Source organism: Tachysurus fulvidraco, chromosome 20, assembly GCF_022655615.1.
Source record: "Tachysurus fulvidraco isolate hzauxx_2018 chromosome 20, HZAU_PFXX_2.0, whole genome shotgun sequence".
Lineage (NCBI taxonomy): Eukaryota > Metazoa > Chordata > Actinopteri > Siluriformes > Bagridae > Tachysurus > Tachysurus fulvidraco.
The window spans coordinates 7,392,576-7,398,712 of record NC_062537.1 but is presented as its reverse complement, the minus strand read 5'-3'; the positions used below and the strand labels follow the sequence as shown (position 1 = coordinate 7,398,712).

Genomic DNA, 6,137 nt, shown 5'->3' with positions numbered 1-6,137 from the left:
TATGACAGGGTGCCAAGAGAAGAGCTGTGGTACTGTATGAGGAAGTCAGGAGTAGCAGAGAAGTATGTTAGAGTGGTGCAGGACATGTATGAGAGGAGCAGGACAGTGGTGAGGTGTGCCATAGGTCAGAGAGGAGTTCAAAGTGGAGGTGGGACTGCATCAGGGATTGGCTCTGAGCCCCTTCCTGTTTGCTATAGTGATGGACCAGTTGTCAGAGGAGGTCAGACAGGAGTCTCCTTGGACGATGATGTTTGCAGATGACATTGTGATCTGTAGTGAGAGCAGGGAGCAGGTGGAGGAAAACCTGGAGAGGTGGAGGAATGAAAGTCAGTCGTAGAGGAATGAAAGTCAGTCGTACTAAGACTGGGTACATGTGTGTATTCAGTGGTAAAGGTGTTGGGCTACTGATCAGAAGGTCATGGGTTCGAACCCCAGGTCCAAAAAGCTGCCACTGCTGGGCCCCTGAGCAAGGCCCTTAACCCTCAGTTGTAAGTCACTCAGGATAAGGGTGTCTGCTAAATGCCGTAAATGTAAATGTGTGTGAATGAAAGGGAGGGAAGTGGAACAGTAAGGTTACAGGGTGAAAAGGTGAAGAAGGTACAGGAGTTTAAGTACTTGGGGTCAACAGTCCAGAGTAATGGAGAGAATGCGAAAGAGGTAAAGAAGCGAGTGCAGGCAGGTTGGTGTGGGTGGAGAAAGGTGTCAGGAGTTCTGTGTGATAGGAAAATATCAGCAAGAATCAATGGGGAAGGTGTACAGGACAGTGGTGAGACCAGCCATGCTGTATGGTTTAGAGACAGTGTCACTGAAAAAGAGACAGGAGTCAGAGCTAGAGGTAGCCGAACTGAAGATGTTGAGGTTCTCTTTGGGATTGACAAGATTGGACAGGATTAGGAACCACTACATCAGAGGGACAGCTCATGTTGGCCGTTTGGGAGATAAAGTTAGGGAGGCCAGATTAAGATGGTTTGGACATGTTCAGAGGAGGGAGAGTGAGTTTATTGGTAGGAGAATGTTGGACATGGAGCTGCCAGGCAGGAGGCAAAGAGGAGGTATATGGATGTAATTAATGAGGATTTGAAGCTAGTGGGTGTAAGTGTTGAGGATGCAGAAGATAGGGATAGGTGGAGAGATGATTCGCTGTGGGAAAACCCTGAAGGGAAAAGCTGAAAGAAAATGTTGGCCTTATTTCAGTTACATTTACATCTTATTCTTTGTAGTTTTGATTTTTATTCATTTTTAGATTTTTATTATATCTACAACTCACCTGTACTCCTCCAGAGTGTGCAAAAGAGCAAAGAAAATCACCCTGGACCCCTCACATCCAGCACACCCCCTCTTTGAACTGTTGCCATCTGGTCGGCGCTACAGAGCCCTGACCTCCAGAAGGACCAGACATAGGAACAGTTTCTTCCCTCAAGCAATCCAACTGATGAACAATTAAAACCATGGAACACACAACACATAATATTTGCACTATGTATACCTCAATTGCACATTTCATACTTGCACTCTGTTCATACATGCATACATATTGTCTGAATGTTTGTTTACTTCAACTGCACATTTCACAATTGCACATGTGTACATACAAATTGTATATATTGTATACTATTTGCATATGTATATTTCATGCTTATTTAAACTGCACATTTCACACCTGTAAATGTGTACATACAATTTCACCTATACTACATATGTCATTCTGTTACACTGTGGAGATTATGTCACTAAAACAAATTCCTCGCATGTGAAAACATGCCTGGCAATAAAGCTGATTCTGATTCTGATTCTGATTCTGAATCAGAATCAGCTTTATTCCTCGCATGTGAAAACATGCCTGGCAATAAAGCTGATTCTGATTCTGATTCTGATTCTGATTCTGATTCTGACCTGTATGTGGACACCTTTTAAAAATAAATGCATATAATCATTTTTTGTTGCAAATAAAACTCTCATAGTCCATAAATACTGTAGATTTAACTTTGTTTAATATATACATTTAGTTAAATCATCAAACATCTGTATGACCTGCCAGTGACTTGCTTGACTCAAGCTACGACTTGACTTGAATTGCTTGACATAAAGCAGTGACTTGACTTGACTTGACTTGACTCTCACAAAAAAAGACTCGGACTTGCTCGAGACTTGAAGGTTAAGACTTGAGACTTACTTGTGACTTGCACATGTGTGATTTACTCCCACCTCTGGCCCCACATATGGGTGTGATGGAAATATTTGGATATATTTTTTCAAAGGGGCACTTTTTAAACTATTTTGACCAGTGTTGTAATGAAGCATAACCATATGGCATTTTAATTCTAACAATCAGTAATGTTCCATTATAATTTTCCAAATAATTATACCAAATATTATAATTGCATTTATTTATTTAAAAAAAAATCAACATTATTTCACATACAAATTAATTAAACATAAAGAAAGTACAAGCATCAACAGTATAATACATGGACATAACTGGCAGAGCCACTTTAATAGCAGAAACAGTGATACTATATATATATATTCTAATTTTTATGCACTTATTGTAACATTTTAATTCATAATAATTTTATTTACAGCTTTACAGCTCTTTCTATTTTAAAGTTCATCTTGCATGTTTGTAGAGTAACTTAATAGCGTGCATGACCTCCTCTGTCTTTAAGGTATAAATGATGGGGTTTAACATGGGAGGAATAGTTTGTGTAAGGGCAGTGTTAATTATCCTGGTATTTGTGTCTATACGTGTGGTAAGAGCTACAGTATAAACACTGATTATTGGTAGATAAAACATGGCTACTAATATAAGATGGGTTGTGCAGGTTTTCATAGCTTTGACTTGCTCAACACCATGTGCAATCTTCTGTAATGCAAATCCAATACAAATATATGAGGCAATTATTAGTAATAAAGGAAAGTAAAGTAGGGTAGCAGTACAGACATTGCCCATTATGGAATTTATGGTATTATCATTACAGGCTAGTTTGTATATAGGGCCATGATCACAGAAATAACTGTTAACTGTTGTAGAGCTACAGAAGGATAATCTGGTAATTAAAGCTACAAGGACAGCGTTGACACTGATAGATAGAACCCACATGAAACCAATAATAAAAACCATTGCTGCTTTGGTAATAATAGCATGATACCTTAGAGGGTAACATATAGCAATTAGTCTGTCATAGGCTAAAGCAAGCAAAGTAAGGCACTGCAAGGTCATAAAACAATAAACAAAAAACATGTTTGACAAACATGCTTCATAGGATATACTCCGATTCTCAAAAAGAAACATGTCCAGGAGCTTAGGAATAAGAGCAGAGCTTCCACACAAATCAGAGAGAGCTAAGTTGAAGACAGCTATATACTTGGCTGTGTGTAAACTGCGTGCCAGGTAGATGGTGCCCATTATAAAAGAATTCCCCAAAAAGGTCACAATATACACAAAGCAAAGAAACAAGTAATAATACTTTGCATGTGGAATATTGTAAAGTCCAGTGATGTAAAATGTGGAGGGAAGAACAAATGTTGCATTTGTTGGTGTTACTAAATGAATGGAAGTAATGTTATCAGCCATCTGGCTGCTAGATGTAGGACCTGTGAAAATCAAATATTAACATGACGAGTTCAAACCTCCTAGAATAATGTACATGCAAATATTAATGAAATATTATGGTGAAAACTAGACCAAATCATAAAGAAAATATATATAAAGATATATACATATATATATATATTCTTAATACATAATAACCTCATTTTAGTAGAAGCAAATTTTTTTTTGTTATAATACTCTACCTTGTGCAGACATATCAGTTTATACCATCCACACATCAGACACATATATATTTATATATTGTTTTTGATTACATCATTCCTTGTAGAACCCTGTTTGCTTTGCCTTTTAATTAGTATGTATTCCTCTGAGATATAAAACTGTCACCAAAACAAACTGTTCTGAACTGTAGCTCTAATTCATAGATTGTCCTTCTGTACATAAACAAATATTATTTCTGTTATCATTGTCCTAAGGATAACTGTGTAACTCTGGTAGAGGTGTTAAAATTGGCAAAATATACTGTTTCCTATGTTTGTACTGAACTGACATTATTTACATACACTAATATACTTTTAAATCTACTTTTATGAATACATACAGTACAAGAGCATAGTCAGTAGGTGGCTATAGGGCTATGCAATTAGCGCTGTTACTCTTATAGTGTGGCCAGTTTAATGCGTTATAATAGCACTAAATTGTTTCTAAACTAAATATACACCCAAATACTAAAAAATGGACGAAAATAGACAACTGTGAATCTGTGGTATTTTAAATATGAAAATCTACCAAAACTACTATTGTTCCTGTCCCAAAGAAACCATCTTGCCTGAACATCTATCACCCACTACACATAAGATGTAATAAATTACTTCATAATTTCTTCATTACCTGACACCTTGGACCCACTGTAATTTGTATACCATCTCAATTGCTCTTCCAAGGACGCCATCACATAACTCCTACATACAGCACTATATACATGATATATGCTTTTGTTGACTACAGTTAACACAATTCCCTTCATTTTCAACCCCAAGGTCCTGGCTCTTGATCTGTCTGTGTGTCAGTTGTTATCCAACTGCAGACAGACAGTACACAAATTCAACAGACAGATTAAAGACCAGAAGTACTAGTGCCAGAAGAACAACCTGCATTTGATCAAAACAAAAGAGGTAATAGTGGACAGGAAAGCTGCTTAAAATAAACAGGACTACATTTAGCTCGCTGGCCTTCGGTCAATCAAAAGCAAGTGGTGCTGGATACCCAAGGAAGATAGTGAAAAATCTCAGGCACCCAAACAATTGACTTTTCTCACTATTACGTTAAGGGAACTGCAAACCCAGAGTGAATAAAGGTTGGTTAAGGACAGGACAATACATAAAACCTGGACCCTCCACACATTCAGGGCAAACTGAATCTACAGAAAATTTTGTGCACAATATATAGTTTGTAATTTTGTAATACAATTGCACACGCCTTTTACACATCAATTCTACCACTGACCTGTATTCATTCATGTGTATATATATATATATATATATATATATATATATATATATATATACATATATATATATATATATATCCATGTATGTATTATATATATAAATCTCGGATTGGTGGCACACAAATTCATTAAGGAATTCGCCCTCTGTATTGGCAACCAAGAAGAGAGTGTGAAAGGCAGTGGTTCAGCACCTTGGCCATGGACCATTTTCTGCGGGCACTACCAGCTGAGGAACGGGAAACCCCAAAGACTTCTTGAGCACCCTGGAATGTGCCAGGGCCAACCTAGAAATCGGCCGGCAATCACAAAGAGATTTCCAGTCAACAACAGGCACCCGAACAGGCTTGGGAGAGGAGAAAATTGGATAGCCGCCCCACCCTCTGACAGATCGATGAGCCCATTCCCACCGAGACGCCCCAACCTGGACCCACAAACAATGGCTCACGAGCTGTGGCCTGCACACCCCCGCCATTCCAATGGGCCCCTGTCTTACCATGGAGATAAATGGCCACCCTTTGCCCGTGCTCTTGGACTCAGGAAGTATGGTCATGCTGGCCCGGCCAGCCCTACTTCCCCCTTCAGTAAAGTCGGCGGGGACTCTGTGGTCTCGTCTGTCCATCGCAATGCCCATTCGTTCCCTACCGCACAGGTTAAGATCCAGAGCAAAGCAGGGGAGTGGTGACTCCTCATCGGCCTTAACTCAGATCTCCCGATTCCCCGCTTGCTTGGACACAATTGGCCAGGGTTCACTGCCACCATGAAGTCCACAACCGAGAGTGGACCGGAATAAAAGGAAAAGGGCGGGGACCGACGGGCATGTATGGTTCGTGAGGAATGCAAATAGGAATTTTCCATTCCTATTATTGGTGTTCCATTTGAGAGGATTGGGATGGATCTCATCTGGCAACTACCAAAGTCTGCCCAGGGTCATGAATACATCCTGGTGATAGTGGACTATGCCACCCGCTACCCCAAGGTGGTCCCACTTCGGAAGGCCACCTCCCAGAATGTTGCCAGGGAGCTGCTCATGCTCTTCAGCTGAGCCGGGATCCCAAAGGATGGACTTGTAGAACG

At 39.7% G+C, this 6,137-nt stretch overlaps 1 pseudogene; it reads right to left on the bottom strand.

Moving 5' to 3' along the window:
* Window positions 1-2,598: 2,598 nt before the first annotated feature.
* Window positions 2,599-3,617, bottom strand: LOC113637757 (annotated as a pseudogene).
* Window positions 3,618-6,137: the final 2,520 nt, after the last annotated feature.